General features: G+C 34.5%; 1 long non-coding RNA gene across 1 annotated transcript; it reads right to left on the bottom strand.

The window, feature by feature from the left end:
- Window positions 1–2,980: 2,980 nt before the first annotated feature.
- Window positions 2,981–5,941, bottom strand: LOC109073522. The gene is made up of 4 exons (XR_002014873.2): window positions 5,808–5,941; window positions 5,607–5,672; window positions 3,288–3,491; window positions 2,981–3,202 (listed from the first exon to the last, which is right to left on the bottom strand). It is a non-coding gene; the product is annotated as an uncharacterized LOC109073522 (long non-coding RNA).
- Between the last annotated feature and the right edge of the window lie 20,556 nt (window positions 5,942–26,497).

Raw genomic sequence — 26,497 nt, 5'->3', positions numbered from 1 at the left:
TTGGATCCAGCGTCTATTTTTGTCCTATGAACTGATCTTTGACAGACAGATGATGGGTTTGTGTTGTATAACCTCATACAGCAGCTGAAAGATACACATCATTTACTTAGATCTGGCATAGATCTGTGTAAAGTCTTGCAAGAAACTCAATAATACTTGACTCTACATTTCAGTATTTGTTTATTTTGAAAATTCATCCAAACTACATCTGATTGGATATTTTGTCAAAGGTCTAAACAATGCGAAGACCAATCCAATTTAGTATGCAAATGCAATGCAATTGTTGCATTTAATCTTGCAATGTTAGATTTATTTGTTTATTTTAATCTTCCAAGATTCAAGCTTTAATTTCTCATTTCTTTAAGCATAATGCTGATATTAACCAAATGTCATTAGATTCAGTGTCACTCTGTCGTTCACTGTTGCTTATTTTCTGCATGATGATGCAGGATCAGCAGCTTAAGAATGATCTGATTTATAATTATAATTGCTTTTGAATGATGTCAGGACAGCAAAATACATCAGGCAATGATGCTTTAAAGGGATACTCCACCCCAAAATGAAAATTTTGTCATTAATCACTTACCTCCATGTCGTTCCAAACACATAAAATTTTCATTCGTCTTCGGAACACAATTTAAGATATTTTGGATGAAAACCGGGAGGCCTGTGACTGTCCCATAGACTGCCAAGTAAAATACACTGACAAGGTTCATAAAAGTATGAAAGAGATCATCAGAATAGTCCATCTGCCATCAGTGATTCAACCGTAACGTTATGAAGCGACGACTTTATTGACATTTTTAGACATTTTTATGTGGCAGTACAACAAATATAATCATTATTATTATTATAATTTATTGTTAATTAAAATACTGTATATAAAACTATATATAACAATACAATAATATATAGATAATTTCATTTAGAAATGGTTAAGAATTATTATTATTATTATTTTAATACAGATATAATGTTCCAGCAGGTTTGCTTGATAAATTGCAAAAGAAGTAATTTCTTGCCTAATAAAACTGTTATATAGCCCACCCAATCATTCTGAGACTTAATGCTGAAAACAATGGAACCACATGGGAGAGAACTGTCAGGAGACTTATTTCATTGCACAAAAGAGGACAATGGACCAAGAGGAATACCTAATAATAGTTTTAAGTGTGAAAATATAGTAAAAGTAACAGAAATTCAAAAACAATGGACTTGTGGCAAGGCCCCTGAAATAATCAGATGTGACATGCATGGTTGTTGTCCACACTGGAACTACCTGTAGCCAAAGCACAATAAACTCATTTAGCCTTTTCCAAGGCCCATATTTACAAAATATGGACTTCTGGGAATCCATACTCTGGTCTTATGAGACCAAGTCAATCATTTCAGATCTAAAATCATTCTAAATGTTTTGGTGTTGCTAGTGGAGGAGTACAGTGAGAAGTGCCTGGTTCCCACAGTGAAGTTCAGTGGTAGTAAGGATGTATGAGTGCTGAAGGTGTGAGGGATTTGTGATTTATCAGTGCTGTCATGAATTCACACACCACTGTGTGATGTAAAACAAAAACTTGAACAGAAGATGCTACACTCTCCTCATTCCCTGCGTCGCTGGGCATTTCTTTCAACATGACAATGACTGAAAATCCTTCAGTGGACATGTATTTCAGCCAATCTTAACACTCTTGAGCACCTGCGGGGGATTCTGTAGAGACAAGTTGAGCAACATTCTCCATTAGAGATCAGGGCATTTAAGGAGGTCATCATCCAGGAGTGAAACAGGACAGATGTGACAATTTGTCATGAACTTGTACACTCAGTGCCAAGAAGGGTCAGAGCAATATACTAAAGATTATGGAGGATATACTAAGTACTAGAATATTATACATTTATTGAATTAAATCTAGGGTGTTACGTCTTGAGACATATTGTGTATATGTCTTGCTTTGCTGGTCTTTTCTTTCTCTGTCTTTGTCCCACCTTTTCTTTCACAGGATTGGATCCTAGTACTAAAGTGATCTCAAGATCTGAATGGGGCTAATGGGACCTAGAGCAGCAATAAGAGGATCTGCAGGGAGCTCTGCTCAACCTGTTGTTTCCTGTTGTTCTGTTGCACATGTGCTGATCTGCCTGTTGTGTGCAATGTGAATTTTGGTTTTGAGTTGACAAGTTGTTGTCAATCTAATTTCCTTTTTGTAAAGTATTGTAAATACATGTTCCACACTTGGAAGCTGTAGGGAGTGAGTGCAGTTTTCATTTAGAAATATTGTTTTCTCCTGATTTTCATTAGATAGGGAGTTTGAGCAATTTATTGTATTTTTATTTTGTTTTCTTTTGTTAGTGAATTTAGTTTTTGTTGATGTTGTTTTGGTCTCTGCTCACCCTGAAGTTGTGCTTCAACTTTAGTTTTTTTTAAATGAATGTATAAAGAATATTTGACTGCCAATTCTAGTTTATGTTGTGGCCTCACCCTAGACAGGGTTGTAACCGTACTCATTTCTGCAATCCTTCATTTAAACAAAATTGGCTCTTTTACCTATTTTACAGATATTAATGACATATATTTCTCGGTTTATATTAGTGATTATTAAGAAAGTGCATCTTTTGTATTTATTCAGGGGGGTGTACTCATTTATGCTGTGTTTGTGTGTAATATATGCTCTTCACTTATCCCATTTTGTACAATATCACTGCTATGTTTTGAATTTTCATATACTGTACATTCCATAATGTACATTCCATTCCATCATATACAGTTTCAGACCTCAAGCATGTTAAACACAGCTGTATCTATATTAAGTGTCAGTTGTGGCAGGTGCTCTTCCAGAAAGCAATGAGGTGTTGGTTAACAGGTCGATGTAACCTTGTCCTGCTCGTATTTCAGTTATGCAGCTCACAATCAATTCATTTAACAAGAGGATCTTAACAGCGACACCTGCTGGCGATGCATGCAACTAATGCAAGTACACACAGAAAAATATTCTGTTTACCCAGTTTATTATACACGGTTTTGATTTGGTTATTATCCTGAACTATTTGAATTATGAACAAACTGCAAGGATTGACATAGCTATAAAATCTTTTTTATTTACATACATCAGAGATAATAAATAAAAAACTCTGTATAAAAAAAAAAAAGACTTGTACAGCAGTCCAGCAGACAGGCATACGGTTCAACAGCTGAATCATGCTGAGAGCACTCCTGCAATACAAACACACCAGTAAACATTTACTGCAATTTACTCTGCTCACATTTGTCTTCATGTGTCAATCACTCATTTATTCACCTGTTTTCCCACATGTCAGTCGTCCTTCTTGTTATCAATGAGCGCCTGCGTTTGCTGTGCGAGTTTCCTCTTCATCTCCATCTGCTGTTTCAGAGCTGCTTCTGCTTTCTTACTCTGATAGATTTTCACTCCAGAAAACGCCAAACACAACACAAGCGTCTTCAATGCCAGGATGTACAGCAGCACCGGCACATTATCCAGAGCCTGAGCACACACGAATATGACAATAAGAACACAAGTAACCCCTTACAATTTAACATAACCATACCATACGCATCAGTACTAGAAGTTATTGATACGGCTGAAAATTATTATAACCGAATATGCAAATCACAAGTATTTTAAGAAGAACAGGTTTTATTTCTCTGTTTGATGCTGTATCATTCACCAAAAGTATTAAAAATCATGTTTGTTCATTTAAATGAATAAATAAATAAAAAGACAAAAAACTTAAACCTAAATGAAAATCAGAAATGCTAAAACGAATACTGAAAAATTTGTTAATTAGCTAATAATTAAAAAAAATCTAATTAGAATTACAAAAGCACATAAAATTACTAAAACTAATTAAAATAAAAGCTAATTCATAATATAAGTAATATAATAGTATATAAATAATACTAAAATAACACTGCCTTGATTACCGTGATTACTTTTTCTTTGTGATAATTTTTTTTTTCATTGTTCACCGTATGCTGCATATGCTTTTCTGTATCAGCCGCGCCACAAGGATTCGCAGTTTTCTTTCAAATCAAAGCTAAATACACATAAAAACATCGTATCATTGTGGCACAGATGATACAGAAGAGCATACGCAGCATGCGGTGATATGGAGAGACACAGAGGAGACTGTTGACAAACAAATTATTGAATAAAGTCATTATTTTTGTTTTCTTCGCTTACAAAAAGTGTCCCCGTCGCTTCATATAACTCGGATTGCACGTTTGATGGCAGATGGAGTATTCTGATGATGACTTTCATACCTTTTATGGACCTTGACAGTGTATTTTACTTGGCAGTCTATGGGACAGTCACAGGCCTCCCGGTTTTAATCCAAAATATCTTAAATTGTGTTCCGAAGACAAACAAAGATTTTACGGGTTTGGAACGACATGGAGGTAAGTGATTAATGACAAAATTTTCATTTTGGTGTGGAGTATCCCTTTAACCAGTGAATGGAAAACAAGCTGATGTAAATTCTAAAAACTTTGGATAATAAGGTAGCCTATGTACAATTGTTTATGGAGCAAATAAAATGCCTATAATTTATCATTATTCATTATTATCATTATTATTTTGATTAATAATTTTCTTAAAAATAATATAAAGAATGGAACGTAAGGTTTATTATTCAATAAAATTATTTCTGAACATGTACTGTAGTGTACTTTTTTTTTTTTTTTTTGCCGTAGTTTGTCGTTTTTGCTAAACATGACAAGCTGGTAATTATTTGGTAACTTTCTCCAAACTAACAAATCAAAATAAATAAATAAATATCAAACACCTTCCTTAACTTCATCCTGCAGGAAGTGACATCATTCATTGGAGTAAAATGAACAGCTGCACAACAATCAGTGAGTATCAATGGATTTTGCTATGTTTTGGGGTTTTAAATTCATGTAAGACATAGGCCTATATATGAGAAACTCAGCGCTTTATTAACATTTGGTAAATTAGAATTAAATTATTTCGACAAACTTGAAATATTATAGTTTGACCAGATCATATTTCAGAAAATCAGCCATATACTTTTCAGGCAACACAGACATGATTACTTTCTTTACAATTTCAAGGTTCTGCATAACAGGAACCAAATACAATTACCGTGGTAAATGTTTGTAAGGCACAATAATGCAATTACTTCTACAGGCCTATAGAAAGAATGATTGTCACTTCACAGATGGGACTGGCCTGCAAGACCTTCCTTCCCCCACATCCGGCCCAGTTTCAGGATTTATGACAAGAGCAGCTGCTTTATCTCACACACACACACACACACACACACACACACACACACACACACACACACACATATAAAATCACTGCAGACTTATTCATTGACCGGCACTGATTATAATACTTTGGTTTTTAACAAATATGCCATAATAGCATCATATTTTAAGCACAATATCAAGTTTTTGCATGTTTTTAGACATGGACCATGGATACCATGGTATTCTTGTTAGTGGTCCATCATATGTATATGTAAGTGTTTGTAGTTACACACATACATACATACATACATATAATATATAACAGTTAACACACACAGGCTACACATTTTACGTGTGTATGTTTATGTATTTGTGTGGTATTTACATGGAGCTGCAGAGTAACGTTACATCAGAGAATACCATAGTAGTACCCCGCAGTATCATGGTATTGCTGAAAGCCCAAAAACATAGTATTATCATGGGTATTTATTGTTATTGTAGTGACTGTATTATAAACGAGATACTATCAACTAGAAAAGCTGACGCTGTAATTATCAAATATATCGTAATGTTCCATGCGACTTACCCGCCAATTGACCATGATGTTTATTTATTTTGTACAATGAAGGTAAATCTTGTCCGACACTAAACTGAACTCGAGTTCCTTCTAGTTATTCGCCACATGGGTCAGTAAAATGACGTCTGGAGGCGTGTCGAGAACACATTAAAGGGTAGAACGAAAACAAAACGAATTCTGATGTAGGCGGAGTTGATCATGCGATGGCAACGTGTCACTTGGTACATGTTACTTTTCTCAGCGCTGTGAAAATGGATCTAACTGTGATTGCAGTATATGTTTATCACGACTAGATAGTAATTTAAATTAAGACAGTAGTTGGAATTAAGTGATATTATACCTTCTAGGGTGCCATTAGAAAATGCATATTGAGATTTGACCTCGGTTTAGTGGGAGATTTAGATTTCTGTGCCATAAAGCGCCCCCTATTAGCCGATAACATTTGCCTCCCAATGGTCGCAATTCTCCAGATGACCAATCCCGCAACACGTCCAGGTCATGTACAGCCCTCCTTTAAAGGGACAGGCCAGTTCTAGTAGAAAGCTGATGAACACTACGGAAGGGTTTCTGTTTTAGAATATGAATAAATGTTTAATTAAATTTAGAATAAATGTTTAATTAAACTGATTTTAAAAATCTGTCCTTGGGCATTATGTGGAATAATTCTAAAGATAAATAACGTAAAATACTGAAAAAATATATTTATGTTATATCGTTTTATTATATTATATTAAATTATATTACACTAGGCTATATATTTGAGCATTATGAAGAATAACTGTGAATTTGAATATAAGAAATACATAATGCAATATTATATTATATTATATTATATTATATTATATTATATTATATTATTTTATTTTATTTTATTTTATTTTATTTTATTGTGTTGTGTTATGCACAATGTCTGGTTTAATGTTTTCATTTATTTATCTTTGCAAATGTAGAGCACCCTTTAGAGGGCCTTACAAGATTACTATTGGCTGTGAGAGTTTGTGTGTGTTTGTATGTGTGTTTATGGAAATTTATGGAAAATAGCTGTGGGGTTTGCGTGTTTGTATGTGTGTTTTTTGAAATTTTTTTAGGTAATGTGGTGTTATATGGGTAGCTTTAGATGGTTAGCATGACCTTTCATGTTAATGAATTTCCATGATGTCTGCACTGCTTAAAACATGAACATGCAAATATTTCATTTGGTTTCGTGCTGCTGCTGGAGCCCTTATTTTACCAACACTGTCTCAGTTTCTTCTCTGAAACGAAGAGGCCCTTGATTCTTTACTGATTCTGATTTAGTCCAGCGGTGTGTTGTAAATGATGTTGTTAATGATTGTCTTTGTGTTGACTAACACTAACTCAACTGAGACAAAACAAGCCAGAAACACCCACTAATATACATGGGTCTAAAATGTCATGTTCACATGTGAACATAAATGCGCAAACTGTAAAACAGCCATGTCATGATGCAGATGGTCAGCCTACTCTGATTTAATTGAATCCTCCTCCAGACCACATGTCTTAACACAATAGATCTTCTGTGAGGTGGAGTGAAAACAGTGACAAAGACCAGCAGCCATTACTTTTGTTCGTACAAATTAAATACTGCAGTGGTTTATGGGCTTCAATTTGTGCTCATATAAATGATCATCCTCAGAGTGTTTTTGTCTGCAATTTAAGCAGAAAACCCAGTGTCAGTTTTAGTTTAATTTGGAGTTTAAGCATGAGCAAAATGAAAACCTGCAGGTGGCGATAGAGCATTATAAATAGTTGTGAATAGTTTAAAGACTTGAGGTTGTAAATATATTCATGCTTGCACACAGGGAAATATTATGTTATATAATGTTATTTACATGTTAATTTGACGTCACGCCTTTAGATGGTGAGTGCAACTGCACATGTGCACACTCAGCTGGAAACTCTTTGACCTCTGTGACAGACCCAGGGGACTCAAATGTTTTCACTAGTATGTTTCAAAATGTGAATTTGTTTTACCCAAAGGATGAGCTATCACTCTGCAGCTCTCATCTGGTTGCCCACTGAAGCTAAGCAGGGTTGAGCCTGGTCAGTACCTGGATGGGAGACCTCCTGGGAAAACTAGGTTGCTGCTGAAAGATGTGTTAATGAGACCACCAGGGGGTGCTCACTCTGTAGTCTGTGTGGGTCCTAATGCCCCATTATAGTGATGGGGACACTATACTGTCAAAAAGCACCATTCTTCGAATGAGACGTTAAACAGAGGTCCTGACTTTCTGTGGTCATGGAAAATTATGTGTCTTTCAAAAATATAGGTGTGAATTCTGCATCCTGGCCAAATTTGCCCATTGCCCTCTGATCATCATAGCCTCCTATCATCCCCATATACTGATTGGCTTCATCACTCTGTCTCCTCTCCACCAATAAGCTGGTGTGTGATGGGCGTTCTGGCGCACTATGGCTGCCATCGCATCATCCAGGAGGATGCTGCACGCTGGTGGTGGACGAGGAGATCCCCCTCACAATGTAAAGTGCTTTGAGTGCTTAGCAAGTGCTAGCCTATTTAAATGTAAATGTAATGAGCTGCTGAAAAGCATTGAATTGAAAGTATTGGCGTTACAGAAAGACAAACATTTCTCATTCTGTTGAACTGCAAAAGTGGTAAATTAAAGCATTGCTAATTTGATTTCTCCCTATGGTTGTAACTCTATAATGTTAAAATTTATGTTTTAGCTGTTTTTGAATTTTATGTAAAACTATTCAAGACTGCATGGTCAATGCACTGCATGTAGACCTTTTCAAACTGAATTCTTGTAAAGCAGCAGCAAACCTCAATGAATGAAACGGAATTAGTGACTAATCTTTTCTTGCATATTGAAAAATGCATGCGAGTGTAATCAATTATCAAATAAGAACAAATCTAGGGCGGGACTTAATTCTTTGCATGGCTTGTTGAGCAGTTGTTGAGTTGTGGGCGTGGCACTTAAAAAGTCTGGTGTTTTCACAGGAAAGCTTCAGTTATGACATTTTGAAAATTTAATACTGAGGTTTGTTGGGGTCTCTTTTAAATATCTTAAAGGGTGAGGCAGGGGCGTAGCAACCGGAGGGGACGGGGGACACACGTCCCCCGCACTTTTAGAAACGTGATTCTGACCCCTGCTATTTTTAATTTTTTTTATTTTTATTTTTTGGAGCGTGAATATTTCCAGCAGTGTTCTCTGATTTGTTACTTAGATTTGAGTGAACTAACATTCAGCCAATCACAGAGCAAATCATCTCTTGGGCGCGTCTGCTCTGAGCTTCAAATCTCTTGTTGCTGTTGTGAATTTTCGTTCGTTCATTCACTTTGCTATTAGGCCGTCTGGGATAAAATGCACCCCAGAAAAAAAATCACAGGACGATTACATCCTTTTTTTCAGACACACACTGTAAGTATGTTACATAATGTCGCGATGACACGAATCACGCGATAAAGTTTTCATGTTATGATTTAACCTACAGTAACGTCAAAAGACAACAGAACCCATATGGACCTCGTCACGTCGCGCCGGATTCAGTGTGTTAAATGCTCTCCTACGTACAGTATAGCGTCTGCTAAATGAGACGTAACAAATTATTGGTTTCTGCTTTTGTTTGTCTACGTGCTGCTCGCGGAGTAGAATTATCCTTTCACAATGAATCAAATTTGTTTTGCACCGAATATCTTAAAATACTTTATCAAATTTTATTCTTTTAATTCATTACTGCTACTTTATGTCCTAATTGGTCTGTAGTATACACTACCAGTCAAAAGTTTTTGAACAGTAAGCTTGTTAATGTTTTTTAAAGAAGTCTCTTCTGTTCTCCAAGCCTGCAATTATTTGATCCAAAGTACAGCAAAACAGTAAAATTTTGAAATATTTTTACTAACCTACTTAAAATAACTTTTCTATTTGAATAGATTTAAAAATTTAATTTACTGACATTTCAAAAAACACTTATGATGATTTTGAAAACAGCGGAGTAGCATTTCTTCAGGTTTCTTTGATGAATAGAAAGTTCAGAAGAACAGCATTTATTTAAAATAGAAATCTTTTGTGAAATTATGTCTTTATCATCACTCTTGATCAATTTAAAGCATCCTTGCTAAATAAAAGTATTAATTTCTATAATTTCTTTTCCAAAAAATAAAAATTATACTTACTCTAAGCTTTTAAATGATATAGTGTATACAGTTGCAAAAGCTTTTTATTTCACATAAATGCTGATCTTTGGATCCTTCTATTCATCGAAGAATATTGGAAAAAAAAATGTAGCTACTCATCTGTTTTAAATATTGATATTCAGCAAATCAGCATATTAGAATGATTTCTGAAGGATGTGACACTGAAGACTGGTGTAATGATGCTGAAAATTCACCTTTGATCACAGGAATAAATTACAGTTTAAAATATATTCAAATAGAAAACAGTTATTTTAAATAGTAAAAATATTTCACAATATTACTGCTTTTGCTGTACATTGGATCAAATAAATACAGGCTTGGTGAGCAGAAGACACTTCTTTAAAAACATTAAAAAATCTTACAGTTCAAAAACTGTTGACTGGTAGGCTATATAGATTACAGAAATGTTATATTGTAATGTCATAAAGGGTGGAATTCCTTGTATGGGCACTTCTCTCTGAAGAGTGTGCACACACATCAACCAGAGCCAGAGCAAGAGCAGCCCATCAATCTGCTTCATTCGGGTTAAGCCAAGTTCACACTACACAACATTAGAAGTCGGCAGATCGCTGTGCTGTTCAGACTACATGACTTGCTGTCTGTTTTGGTGTCGTTGTAGTGTTCACACTACGTAACACTATGTAAATGATCCACAGCACTACACAAGCTGACAACAACTCTGTCAACCAATGACTCTACGGTCCCCAAACCATGCTTTCTCATGAAAACACACACAAGAAGTTGAACGGGAATGATGCAAAAACAGGAGTTGTTTATTTGAAAATGGGCATCGGGAAGAAATTAACACTGCAGGGTGTTTGTTCGATGATCTGTTTTGAAAAATTTCACTCCATATCTTGTGTCCAAACCTTTCTTAAAGCCATGTTGCTGTTGCTGTTTTTCTTCAACTGACTTCAACCCATGCCTTTCTTTCTCATTGGCTGTGGCTTGTCACGATACCTGACACCACATGATGTCGAGTCGGCCGACAGTACATCACATATAAAGATTGCTGAGCACTGCAAATCGGGCTTAAAATCCTGTAGTGTGAACTCGGCTTCATGGAAGTTGTTGGCAGCGCTGCACAGAACTTGCTCGAGAAGGATTTGTCATTTTGTTTTTAGACCACGAAATCAACAATGACACCAAAGAAGTGTGTTTTTGGTTGTGAGGGAAAGATAACCTTGTTCAACTTCCCAGAGGACCCAGCATTAAGGGAACAGTGGGTGCAGTTTGTTTCTCCGGGGCAGCAACAGAGTTGTGCAACTGTGTTTGTTTGTTCTCGGCATTTCGGTGACCAATGTTTTATGAACAAAGTAAATAAAATTTAAGTCAATAAAGTTGTTTTATTTATGCCGATGTCACAGCTTGCAGACAACCGCTATGCAAAAGCATCACATGCTCGTGACTCTTTAGCTCCGCCCACGGCACACCTCCAGGAGCTCAAGTTTTCAGAGAGAAGTTGCACAACTGTATCTGTCTTTTATAAATCTGATAAAACTAAAGACTCTTCGGAGACATTAAGGATGCTGTTTTAATGGTGATGAGGTTTTGCTTTATATTTGTTTAAACTGTGTGTGTTATGCCTCCTTTAACTCCAACATTGCTCAGACTAAATGTTTGATTTCACATGCTTGTGTATAGTATATTTTGGGTTTAAAACAGCAGATCAGTCCTGCTCTCTTGATGATCAATGAGTGGAGATAACCTTCGAAACAAGATTATACAAAGATTAGAGAAGATTCCAAAATAAATCAAGTTGTCTATTGTAAAAACTGACAAGTTCTTCCTTGTCTTTTTTTATTATTATTATTTTTAATTTTGCTTACAGAAGCAAAAATGTACTATACTCTTCAAGACAGATTGGATGTGTAAGAGGCTGAAATGTCTGAAAACAATTTCTTAAGCACTTCACATATTCTCCTTTTGGGGAGTGGCTAGAAGGACATCACTTCTGTGAAAAGCCAACATGAAGTAACGCTGAGAGTTTGCTGAAAGCCATGTGACAAACCCTCAAACCAGTGGGAGAAAATGAGACTGAAGTGGCATGAAAGTAAAACACTGATGAATCCAATAACCAAGTACAAAATCATTTCTGCTGTGGTAGTGGAAACATCCCATTTAACAAAAATTAACATTCCCATTTTAAGTTATAAAAACATTATTTATGAATATTCAAAATGTTTTTTAAATGTTATAGATTTTTTTTTCTTCTTCTTTGTTTTCTGAATGTTAAGGAAGCATCATTTTATATTGGCAAACATTATAGGAACATTACTTTTTAATGTTCTCTTAACATTAAAAAAAGTAGTAAGATTTAAAAAGCATTAATTGAACATCCAAAAAAAAAGTTCCATGAACAATGTATAAATAATGTTTATGTGCTAGCGTTTTTTAGAACATTATTCAAGACTAGAGAACATTTAATAAGCCTATTATTAACATTAATGGAACATTTGTCCAGAAACCTCTGAAAACAATCCCTCTTAGCTTGGATGATGTTCAGAGGTTTCTGATGCCTGAATGTTGAACTTAATAAATAGAGTCAAACTTGAGAGGAACCGGTTTCAGTCAGTCAGTGATCTGCATATAGAGCAAAAATTAATTTTCAAGCAGCACAATGACCCAAAAACAACATTTGTGTTATGACCTGAAAATTGAAGCACATTTGCTGTGCAACTTGCAAACAGCACACAGAGAAGCACCATTCAAAAACCCAATTTATGAATATTAATTTCAGGTTAGAGATGGATTGGTATCAGCCCACATGAAGATCGATCGAATCTGCATTTCGTATCTTTATTTTAAATGCACTCAGATTCTCATCCATGGCCTCAAGCGTTCAGCAGCACGAGTCATGAAGTGAAACACTAATGAATATCAGTAGGAGTGAATGTGGGAGGAAGAGTTTATCTGTCCATCTGAACAAACACACAAATAGAATGAGAGAGGTGTAAGGTGTGTTCAGAGTGTCTTGCATTCTCCATTTGTGACCTCTGTCGCCCTCTTCACTCCACAGGCACCTTTGCTCAAGCACTCAGCATGCTGGGTAAAACAACACTGGATTCCGGGAAACCGGGGCCTTTTTTGAGTCTTTACAAAACAACATCTGACAGTTTGTACAGTTGAGCTGTTTTTGTTTTGTCAGGATGAGCAATGTGAGACTGGAGGCCTTCACTTGGACAGGTTCAAACCCAGTGAAGCTCTCATAGCAAATTAGACATCAACTTTCAAGCTCTCTTCCAGCAGTCTAGACAGCATTTTAAGGTTGTTCTAAACATTAGACAGGAACAATATGCTGCCTTTTGAGAACTCTTGTATTTAGGTCGCACAACGTGCATTTTAACTCTGATGGCTGCAGAAGTTTTGACTACAGAGAATCTGAGATAAATGTTCATTATAAATATATGTTATTCAATAACAAAAATGATTAAAAAATAATTTATTCTAATTAATTAATGAGATTATTTTTTCTCATTATTTTTGTTCTGTTGTGTTGTTAGTTTGAGGCTTCACATTTTAAGAAATTATCTATTACAAATACACTCATTTCTTTTAATTTCATTAATTTCAAAATGTAAAGTATATATATATATATATATATATATATATATATATATATATATATATATATATATATATATATATAAACTAAAAAGTGCTCTCATTTTTTAGTGTGTGTGTGTGTGTGTGTACACACACAGTCAGGGCTGGTCTGGGGTTAAAATTTGGCCCTGGAAAAATTCAGCCGATCTGGCCCAAGAGTTTCCCCATGAATTTTTTGCTAGGTTATAGGGCCTTAAAATGGAGCAAATAAATAAAATGGGACAGAAACAAATAATGACTGATATTACTGAATTCACATGCACATCACTTGAGGAGCAAAGTTTGAGTTGTTGCCTATAAAGAGAGCTGCCTTAGAAAATGGGCTGTATATGCAGCTCATAGCATTTAGAGCTACAGAATTTGATGGACCATAATGAAAAATTAGCAAGTATTTGAATGTAAAAATCGACTGGCCTCCACTCATGAGTTTATGATCAAAGTGAATCTCCATTGCCACAGGATCCATACATGTGGGCTGTTTCAGGTTTGATAATGAGAAGAAGTCTCTTTAGTACTTTGCATAATATATGGTGATTTTAGGCTGTCGAGCCTTACACTGAAAGGGTAAAGTGCTCCAACATTTACCTGAAGCCTTTGAAGTGAGCTTGATATGTTTGATAATGTAGTCGAAACCCCTGATATACCATAAATAGACCACTCACAGGTCCATAGCAGCTCCTTTTTGTCACTGAATTATAGATTTTATACTACTTTTAGATGGTTTTTGCCCATGGGATGCATTTTTCTCTGATGCACTGGTGCAAAAAAAGAGGCTCTTTTATGTGTGGATATGAAATGTTTCTGAAATTATTTATCAATAATTACTTATTATAGTTAACTAAAATTAAATGTTCTATTTCAAATAAGTTAAAACTTAAATAACAATGAATAAAAACTAGACGTTTAAAAAATACTATAACAAATTTAAATGCAAGTTAAATTAATCTCATAATTAATAAAATCATGAACAGTGGACATTCAAATGTAATGTGAATTGCAAAAGTAATTTGATGTTAGGAGACTTTAGTATCTTATACCAAATGTGAGCAGTTTCTGAGAAGTGTCCATTTAATGTTATTGCTGTGTAGGAGACAAGAAAATACCTTGTGTTTGTTGTTTCTTTTCTGCAGGAATGCGCTGATTAATTTTTTAGAGTGACTGATTTCACATGTGTGGCATCGAGGGCGCCGAGGGGCAGTGGTCCCCTGTGATGATCCGTATTTGTGAAGCATGTTCTCATCTGCACCTGGGCTCTGTTGGGAAGGACAATTTGAGTCTCGGAATTCCACTGAACCAAAATGGGTCATAATGCCCTGAACATCAACCAATCCAACACTGAAGATGCTGATGTTTGCTTGCGTACATGCATACCACAAACCACTGTTACTGCTGAACTGAACAAAACATAAAATCAGTGCTTTGAACAAAAAGGCTGTATTCAGATAGTGTAATCGCAACAAAAACGAGTGTTAATGGGCTGTGAAAAGAGAGATTGTGTTAGAATGTTTGTTTGTTTTTTCTTCACGCCTCTTCAGTTTACTCACAAACTATTAAATTATTACATTTTCAGATCTTAATAAAAAAAAAAAAATTAAATTGTTTTTAAAATAGTTTAAATTAAAATGTAAACATTCAATTTTAAAAATAAATGTATGAATTGTTATAATTTTAAGTTTTATTTTTTATAAATATTTTAAAATTGAATATTAACATAATGCTTTAGATATTGTGAACTAAAAATGAACAGCTAAATTAATTTGACTACATTTATTAATCTATGTTAATTGTAATTTATAAATATTGTTCTATATTTTATAAATATATAAATTGTATACTATTATAATAATTATAGAATATTGTTCATTGATAATTCATGTTTTTTTTTTCTTAAAAGTTTATAATTTAACTTTCAGTCTATAAAATGAATTGGGTATATCTAAACTTATATTAAGTAAGGTTAATAAATGTACTGCTTGTTTTTTATATTTATTTTTCAATTACAGGTCAAATAAAGAGTTACAATTGCACAATTCTTGTGGAATTTATATTTTAGATATTATTATTTATTTTTTAAAATATTAAAACTAAATAATAGCATTAATACATTAGGTTTCATGAACTAACAAAGAACAGATTTTGTACAGCATTTATGAATTTGTTAATGTTAATTTATAAATATTGTTCTACGTTATAAATATATAAATTCTATGATTTTATACTAATAATATTATAATACATTGTATAAATATTATACTTTTGTTCATTTTAATTTGTGTTTGTTCATAAAAGATTCACTTAAAAAAAGTATAACTAGAAATAATATGAATTAAGATTAATAAATGCTTAAACAGCATTGTTCATTGTTTTTTATATGTATATTTCAACCCATGGTCGAATAGAAAGTTTTTGCACAATCCTATTAGTTGTGGATTAATGTCCTGACCTACATTTTTTTTTCTTGTTGAATATCCTGTTGCATTCAGATATATATCATGTTACATTAGTAAATTAGGTTGTGAATGTTGTTTCTTATCTATACTGAAACGATCCTGCTGTGTTCAGCTTACAGCAACACCTCCAGCCGACCAACATCTGCTGCAGAAGACTGAGACTGAGGTCAGTCCAGACTGATGCTTCAATCGATCAATATCCTTCCACATTCACACTCCAGACAGATCTAGACTGAAGTGCAGCAGATTTGCTTTGGTTTAATGATCACCCTTGAGCTCTCAGACACATCCAGCACCAATCTATAGCCTCATTCAGAGGCTGTGAAAGAAGAGGAACAGAGAGAGAGACAAACAAACACAAATACAGCTGATATATTACAGTGGTGTTCAACTAGTAGGTTTTTTTTCCTCTCCTGTCAGCCGTGCCACAAGGATACGTTTTCTACATATATTTACACTTTAATTCAAAAAAAAAAAAAAAAAAAAAAAACAGCGCATCAGCGCAGCGCGGCTGACACAGAAGAGCATACGCTGCATGCGTTCAGCTCAGATTCGCCAAAATGGCACTATGCTGATGTGAAGTGACACGGAGGAGACAAATTGTTGAATAAAGTCATTATTTTTGTTTTATTCACGTACAAAAAGTATTGTCATCGCTTCATAACGTTACGGTTGAACCACTGATGGCAAGTGGACTATTCTGACAATGTCTATCATACTTTTATGAACCTTGACAGTGTAACTTACTTGGCAGTCTATGGGACAGTCACAAGTCTCCCAGTTTTTGCATCCAAAATATCTTAAATTGTGTTCCGAAGACGAACAAACTTTTACGGGTTTGGAATGACATTGGGGTAAGTGATTAATGACAAAATTTTCTTTTTGGGGTGGAGTATCCCTTTAATGATGGACAAAATCTAAACCTCCGTCATTCTGTAAAAATTTTTTTACTCCATTTGAGCATGATTTTCATAATATTTTAATATTATAATGGCACATGCAAGTCTCTTATCATATATACAGTATGTTCTTACATTTCCTGAAAGTGGTATTGGTTTTGGACATACAAGGTTTCCGCCCGATAGCGACAATATGAAAAATTGTTGTTTTATCATCACCAACAACATAAAGCTACTTATGACCATGTTTTCTTACCTGGCTTAAGCTCAAGTTTCACATTACAGTTTTTTTTCAATTGGTAACAAGCGTTTACCAATACTTAAAGTACTTTTTCTAAACTCTTAACACAGCAACACACCTACATCACACAATTAGCCAAATATTTCATTTTCTGGCCAAAACCACATTTTGTTAAATAAATACAAACTCTACATTTCAAAATGCCGAATACCTTTTTCTACATATACTAACTCTATCAAAACACAGCAAACCCAATTCAAAATCGAGTCATTCGGACAAAACATTAGCACTACCTTTCTATCCAATAGGAACATACAGTCAATCATAGCACAGTGACTGTCAAAATACTAAGAGTTGATGGCTTTACAAAAACTGCATTACTTTCTTGTATATGTTTGACATACATGTTTCAGTTCTTCTTGCACAGAAAATATAAAAATCCATAGTTTTTTGTAATTTAGTTACCTTCAACTGAAACCCATTTTACATTTTTAAGTGTTGAATGTGTTCATTTTTGGGAACATACTGTCTAAAACTGAATGAGTTATTACTTTATAGAATGTACAATAGAAAAAATTAGGGTCCCCATGCAGAAATTCAAATGGAATCTTGATTAAAATTGCTCTCCAGTGGTGGGGGTTGGATGTGGATGGTGCCCCATGGTAGCTGATGCCAGTGATCAAAAAAAATTACAACATACATGGCCTTTGGTTACTATGCAAGCTTGATTGGTAACAGGATAAAAAAGTAAAAACAGTAATTGTAAACTTTTTATCTGAAATTTTTTGCTTCTATTCTTGGAATTGCAAGTTTACATCTTGCAATTCAGACTTTATCAGAATTGTGAGATAAATTCACAATTGCAAGCAATGAAAGTCAGAACTGTGAGATGAAACAAAGTCACAATAACCCTTTACCCGTTATATTCCATGGCAGAAATAACCTTTCATTGGTTCCACAAACAAACATAAAAATGCAGAGTCCAGCACACACTCTTACCCCCGCCCTTACCTCTTCTTCTCCCTTACCTATCTTCTTCTGATCTAACTATTCCTCTCACTCCTCCAACTATTCCTCTCCCTCTCCCAGGCATTATTTTTTCTCTCTCAGATTCTTTGTGTTGTTCTGCATTCACAAAACCAATTTAAAGAGGTATTTTTTACTCTATGCTGATGTGATGGAAAGAGTATGAACACCTGACTATTCCTCCAACTGAGACTGGAATCAGCTATTTCTAAATATTTCAGTGCTCTGTTATTTAAAAATGCTTATCAGTTGTTACAATATTTTATATAGAGAGATTTTTTTCAATACTTCTGAGCTCCTTTTGTTGCAGAAATAGAGGCTTTACATTATATTTAAAGTTTGGAACATTAGGTCTTCATTTCTGTCATGCTGTGTTTAAGCATTTGTAAAAAAAAAAAAAAAAAAAAAATAAGAAAGATCTATGATTTTGGTATGAGGTAAGCTTATGTGAAAAGAAAATGTAAGCATTTTAGAAATGTATTAATTTACTGAATATTGTGTGAAAACAACATGAATTGTGTTAAAGGTATGGACACAACAGACTGATGTTGTGCTAATTGTGTATAGTGTTTTGAAAATGTGACTACAGATTGGACAAAGGGATGTTAGCAACAGAAAAAAAATAAATATGAGTACTACTTTTAATATAGTATTCAGTTTTAAAATGCTATTAAATGCTCAAAACAATGAGTATATTTACATGCATATGAGTATATTTACATACAGTACAGTATATCTCCAAAACACATGCTAATATAAAATTATAGTAGATCATCCAACACAACTGTATGTCAGCAGTAAGAATAGCATTCTGTTCCATTCTTGTGTAAAATTTTAATTGCATTGCAATATTAATTAATTGTTACTGCATACAGTTCTGCATACTAAGTTTAGAAAGTTGTAAGCAGTATACAATACTGTGCATGTAGGACTTTAGAATTCCATCCTGAACATTAGCAGACTTGTATTGTCTCTCTTTAGCATGCAGAGATGCATCTGGTGATGTGAGTCATCACTACCTCCTCCTCCTCCTCCTCCTCCTCCTGCTGCTGCTGATTGTTAAAGGAGTAGTTCATCAAAAACTGAAAATCTGCTGACAATTTCCTCCCCCTCAGGCCATGGTGTAGAGTTTGTTTCTTCATCAGATTTGGAGAAATGTAGCATTACATCACTTGCTCACCAATGGTTCCTCTGCAGTGAATGAGATTCCAAACGGCTGATAAAAATATCACATGAAAACCACATGATTCCAGTACATCAATTAACATCTTGTGAAGCCAAAAGCTGCATGTCTGTAAGAAACTTCAAACCGTCGCTTCCATCTAAAATGTTAGTCCTCTATTGATAATATTGCTTTCCCGTGAAGGAACAAACTCATCTACATCTTCAATGGCTTGAGGGTGAGGACATTTTAGCATTTTGGGTGAACTATTCCTTTGAACAAGAGTGATGATTTAAAGTTACTGAGAGCCACTAGATGCTGCTCCATCCATGAGGAAGCGTCTTTCCATTACTCATTGTAACAGGTCATGGTTTTCCACTGCAGGAGACTCTCTCGCCCTCTAGGCAGTGTCTTTAAATCATCTTGACCTTATTTTGGTCAACATTAATGACTGCCGTCATATATTTTAAGAAACACATGCTTACTTTTTATATGGAACAGATTATGATCCTGAAAGAGGATTTGAATACTTTATTCTAGACTATAAAAAGCCTTTTAAAATGGCCTGAGATGTGCGATTATTAACCTGACACGTCTTTTGTAGCCACTTTGGTTTGAGATGATGGCGACACACAGCAGAATATTGCACACCACAACACACACTTTTTTTAGATTCCTAAAAGGATGAGCTGATAGAAAAAGCGGATCAAAGCGTCTCTGCGTGATATAGGTCCCACAGATGGGAAATGACTTCAGGGACATGACACAATTTTTATTTCCGTTACCCTCTTCACTGAGTCCCTGGAGAGCCACATTAAGCCATTATTACAAAGAACTTACATGTGTAAACGTTTATGAGAGTGAAACAGAGAAAGAATAAGTCTGCTTGTGTTCGTATGTGTTTTGAGGTTTCAGTTTAAAGTCTGATGCTGATCATGGAGATGGAAGGGACGGCATGAATGTCTGTCACTTAGGAGATAAAATTATAGAAGCAGAGCCTTAATCCTCCCAAAATATCACTTGTAAAAAATGCTGAAATTATGTATATCAATTCTAGATTGTTTTGTTTAAATACATACTTTATCTGTACTGTATATAAGCTCCAATTTTGAAGTAGACTAGAGAAGTGGTTCTCTTTTTGTTTAATTTATGAAATGTTTTGGTGATTGGTCTGGAAGCCCATTTCCACATCAGAATAAAATAATAATAAATGGCAAATAAAATAATAAATAAATATGAAAGTACTTTTTATTTTTTTTTAAATCATACATTTAAGGTATTGCATTCTGTATAAAAACCTTTAACTTTTAAAGACATTTGAAAAATGATTTAAATTTTATTTTAAATTTAGTTAAAGTGTGAGCATTTTTGTTATATGCTATTGTCGTTTTTATTAGTTTATATTTTATATGATTTCTAAATAGCTTTATTCATATTTCAGTAATTTACCATGGCAATATTCTAATTTTCATTGAAAAAAGTTAATTTATTTAATTTCTTTATTTCAATTAATGACATCTATTTTTATATCTACATACTCAGAATTATTACTACATTTTTAAAGCATCATTCCAGATCAAGACATTTAGCTCATGTAACATTCTCCAGCTACATTTGATCTTGTAGGTCTAGATCTTCAGAGGGAGATATTTTTAGGTCACAGAGAGATATGCATCCCATTAAACACATTAACCATACATGGTAATTAAACTTTCATATTGTATGTTTCATAAAAGTGTTTGTTAGTTCCAGGTGAATAACACAGCAGCACTGTGGGCATGTTCAAAGGATTTCAGCCCTGTTCTCGTATGTGTGTTGAAATTATACATGTTTGTGTTATGTAATCCCTCGGAGAACAATCCAGTAAAACACATTATTCCTACGGAGTTCAACTGCAGTTTGACTGTGTGAATGTTCATGTAGGGGAATCTGAAGGAAAATAGTGCTTATTTTTAAGACCATCAGACATTATTTTCGTTACAGTAAAGCATATCTTCCAACCAAATAAATTAAAAAAGAAAGCAGCAGGGATATATATATATATATAATCTTATATATATATATATATATATATATATATATATATATATATATATAAAGCAGCAGGTATATATAATCTTAATTTAAATACAATTGAACTGAAAGCATAAATATAAGACACCTTGATGTACAGTATAAAAACTCAGACATTTTGTAAATCTACTTTTAATGTATTAATAAGAAAGAGATTTGTTTCTGTTGCAATAATTTATGGTCTTAAATATTAGATTTATTTCAAAATATATCTTCTTTTTTGTCTTTTGTAATTTTCTTGCTTACATTTATGAGGAATAAATTTGCAAGTGTTGTTTTAGTATTATTTATATACTAGTATAGTATTTATTAATATTTTGGATTAGCTTCCATTTTCATTTTTTATTTAAATTTTAGTTAAGATATAGTCATTTTGATGTACTTATGTTTTTTTTTGTAGTTTTGTTGTTGTTTTAGTTTGTAGTTTTGTTGGTGTAATGAAATGTGTTTATGCAGTTTAAGGTTCAAAAAACACATTATTTTCCACATACTGTACATTATTGTTTCTCCTTTATGCTCCGCCTTCTGAAACACGTCGATTTTTACAAAGCTCATTGTTCTGAAAAGCGAGGTGTGCATGATTGGCCAGCTATCCAGTGCATTGTGATTGGCTGAATACCTCAAGCGTGAGATGGAAATGTTATGCCCCTTAACATATTGTGATGCCTTGTTCGGCCGGAGCGACAAGGCATAAACATAAACTCCATTATAAACGTGATATAAACATGATTTCTAGTCGTGTCCTCTTATGGAAGACCTATTTTGGTAGTTTCACTTTATAAAAGGTAGTTTATCTTTGAATGTGGATCATTGTTTTGAGAGGTCTAGAGTGAGTGGAAGGTCAGCTTGAGTGAGCAGAGGCGGGCGGCATTGAGAAAGGCGCAGCCGGAGGATTCTATGGAGGAGCGTCCGTTGGGCTTGGGGCAACCACATGTGACAACCCCGGGGTCGTCACGTGTCCTTCATCGAATTCGCCGGCCTGCAGTGTGTGATGCTGTGTGACGCATTTTATGGAGGACTGTTTCCTGAACCTGCAGACTAGCCTACAACTGGTCTGTGCTCAGTGGCTTTTCTATAAAGTGCGGCAGTTCCAACTTTGCAAGGACAGTCTGGCACCTCTGACTCACAGCCTGTAAATATGTTTTAAATTTAAAGAATTTGCCAATAATGATTCAAACACGACTTTTAAGCAGTGTAGAGTAATCATCACCATAACAGCCACCTCCATCATCACCACCTGTTCCCAGTCACACCCGACCCCAATCGCCGGAGTACTGATCACCTGCACACCCTAATCCTTCTCAGTATAAAGCCACCTGCACTTCATTGCTTTGGTGTCCAGTCTACCATTCACTACACTGAACATTACCAGACTCATGTGCTATAATTGGTTTCTGTTTGACCTCCAGACAATCTTCTTGTGGTTTTCCCTCGTTATCTCCCCAGTCTCCAGGATCCCAACTCCATTCTCTGAATCTATGATCCAATATCATCCACTATCTGGAAATCTCTCTGGACTGTTGCCACTGGCATCTTTCTCACCTGCCGTTCACTCTGATTTAAACTGTTCAATAAACCCTATTATATTACTAACCTCCTGTCTCTACCCTGGTTTGTGACAGGATCTCAGCTGACGCCTCTCTTAGCTCTTTTTCACCTTCCACTGGAAAGAAACTCCCAATCACCATTGAATCAGGACATCTTTGGAATTCATCACTCTTCAAAACCGGAAGAATTTGATCCCGACTCCTACACCACTGAACCTCCAAACCATCAAAACTTTGCATCCAGACGCTCGTTCCAGGCCAAGGAAATGCAAGTATCATACACTTAACTAAACGAAACCAAGGTTTAGTATAAGCTATAGACCCGTTATAAATGGAGCTGATGGTTTTACTCAGGTGGTTAACTGACTCTCTTCATAGCTTTATTCTCTGGTTTTCCTGATGGTATCATCCAAGTCTCATTTGCCCTTTCCCTTGTATGAGTGATTGTATGTTTGTTTGTTCGACTAGTTTACGTTAGTGTTTAGTTAATAAAACTTGTGCACAAATTACATGAGTTTCTAAATCTGTTTTACAAATCAATGTCCGTTTACGATTCTGATGCGTTAATACTGTATGAAAGTGTTTTCTGTGGCCACGAAGATATCCTTTCTTAGAGTTGATATGAAATGATGCTAAATGTTCGCTGGACGAACAGATAGTTGATGGCAATTTAATTCTGCTACAGTTACTACTGGCAGCTCATATAAATTGTAATTAACAATTATAATTTCCCTTTTGAGCTTAATTTACTAAGTCATTACAATCATTAATTATGTCCCCACTGGATGCAACAAATGCCTCGTTTGTAATGGGTTTTATTGGTTTTGTCTGGTCGTTTCGGGAGACGCCATCACAGTGTGTTAAGGGGTGTAACATTTCCGTCACACGTTTGATGTATTTAGCCAATCAGAACACACTGGATAGCTGTCCAATCAGCATACACCTCACTTTTCAGAACGATGAACTTTGTAAAAATCGAGCCGTTTCAGAAAGGTGGGGCATAGAGGAGCAACAACAATGTACAGTATGTGGAAAATAATGTTTCTTGAACCTTAAACCGCATAAAAACACATTGCATTTCACCAAATACACAATGTTATTTTTAGCAACATCATATGATCCCTTTAAAATGTATGTGATTTTATACATCAAAGTACTTTTATTCTTTAAATTAAAATAAAGATCTTTATTTTTATATATATATATATATTGTTATTTTTAAAATAAAGATCTTTATTTTTAATCTTTATTTTAATTAAATAAAATATAATATTTTTGTCTTTTGATTTTGACATGGAGTCTCCCAACTTAATGATATAGATGCCACAACAATAAGCAGGCTTGCAAATTAAAAAAAAAGCAGCCATAAATTTAAATAAATAAAATCAGTAATGACTAGTTTTTTCTTCCTTGACACAAATACCATACAGTAACAGATGCAGAATATTGAGTTTGCTAGGAGGAGAGAAACTGCCCTGCTGGGATTTTTCTCTCCATTTTTTGAGCGCACAAGATCCATCTTTTTCAGTTTGAATAGTTTGTTTTAAAGTGTCAAGGTCTTATTGGCCCTCATAGCGATCTCTGCCTGACCCTGCCCATCATTTTGACAGACAGTTGAAGCACGTCTGTGTCCTCTGGCCTCATTGAGCTCTCGGCTGTCTCACAGATATCACACCACTGACCTTAAACATCGCTGATCTTACTGACTAGTCCTGTTTTAGATCTTCAAACCAACTCAAATATCAAATATGTGAAATATTGTATTGCTAGCCAGTCATTATCAAATACTGATTTGAGTTATTAATCTTTGGTTTTCTTTTTTTTTTTCTGTTGAACATTTTGAAGAATGTTGTTAACCAAACAGTTGATTGTAGCCACTGACTTCCATATGCCAAAAAAAAAAGTAAATAAAACTTTGGATGTCATTAGCTATATCGTCAACTAGGGCTGGGCAAAAAAAAAGAAAAAAAAAACGATTTTGACATCATGCAAAGGGCACTATATGAATTCTGCAATGAATGAATGGGGCAGACAAACGGTTTTTACACACATACTGAAGCGCACGTGACACTCATGGTGTTTTCAGCCTCTGCCATCTCAATGACGAAATGAATGCACAAACTTCACCTCCAGAGCTGCTCTGAGAGTCACTTCATTGGCATTTTATCATTTAATTTGAGAAAAACTACCATTATATCATACACAGATGCTGAAAGTTCTTCATGGCAACCCATCAAAAAAAAAGTCTGGTTTAACTTGAAGAAATTGTGACAGTATTACTTATTGTACAGTCGGATGTAAAACTCAATATAATAATGATGATAAATGTTATAACGCCTTTATTTTTAAAATAATCACACTTTTTTTTTTTTCTTCCATGTTTTAATTTTAACAGTAAACTTGTTGTGCAGCACTTTGTTTGCCAATTTTTTTTTTTGCCTTAATCTGATGACCAGAAAAATTAAGAAAAAAAAAATTTCATAGGGCCATATTATTGTTAAAAAATATACAGTAAATATTATGAGTTTAATAAACCAGGGTGGCCACGGTTCCTTAAAGTATCTTGAAGTTTTACTAATAAAAGGCCATAAAAATATTATATTGTCTTAAATTCAGATTAAGTGGGTCTTAAATATTTTTGGTTACATTACCACAGAAACTTCTCCAGTCTGACGGACCCCGCGGTCGTTATTGCTTCATAGGAGAGAGAGATGCATCGGTCAACCGGACATAAATCAGAACCGGACGTTTTTTGGCTGCAAACACGCGATCCGTTTTTAATTTTATTTTGGCTGATCTCTATTCCGGAACTGCACACGAACTGTATTGCAAAATGTAATTTGTGTGGAAATATTACTATGTCTGTAAACAGCCTTTTTTGAACAACAAACAACCAAAACAAAGGTCTCAGACGCTTGATTTCTTAGCCAATTAAAAGTAAGAAATAAGAAAAAATAAAACTTGTCAATTTTGTGTGTTCCTGTGGCTCAGTGGTAGAGCATTGCGTTAGCAGCGCAAAAGGTTGTGGGTTCAATTCCCAGGAAACACATGTTAGGTAAAAAAAACAATGTTAGCCTGAATGCACTGTAAGTCGCTTTGGATAAAAGTGTCTGCTAAATGTAGTAAAAAAAAAAAAAAAAAAAAATATATATATATATATATATATATATATATATATATATATATATATATATATATATATATATATATATATATATATATATATTTTTTACTACATTTAGCAGACACTTTTATATTTATATATATATAAATAAAATAATAATAATATGGCCATGCAGAGACCCTTGGAGAGGCAGGTGCTAGTATCAAAGGGGCACATGGAGCAAGGCTTTAAATAGGGCTGTGCTCCTTGCTGATATGGATGCTTCTTTTTTGATGCAGCAGCGAATGATGTGACGCAGTTTTGAAAAAGAAACACTGCGATGAACACTCATGCAGTGTTTCATTCATACTCTCGCATAGAAAGTCCAAAACGGACTCCTAGAAGTAAGAACTTA

Source organism: Cyprinus carpio, chromosome A1, assembly GCF_018340385.1.
Source record: "Cyprinus carpio isolate SPL01 chromosome A1, ASM1834038v1, whole genome shotgun sequence".
In the NCBI taxonomy this organism is placed as follows: Eukaryota; Metazoa; Chordata; class Actinopteri; order Cypriniformes; family Cyprinidae; genus Cyprinus; species Cyprinus carpio.
Note: the sequence above shows the minus strand (reverse complement) of the source record. Positions and strands in the feature narration are given on the sequence as shown.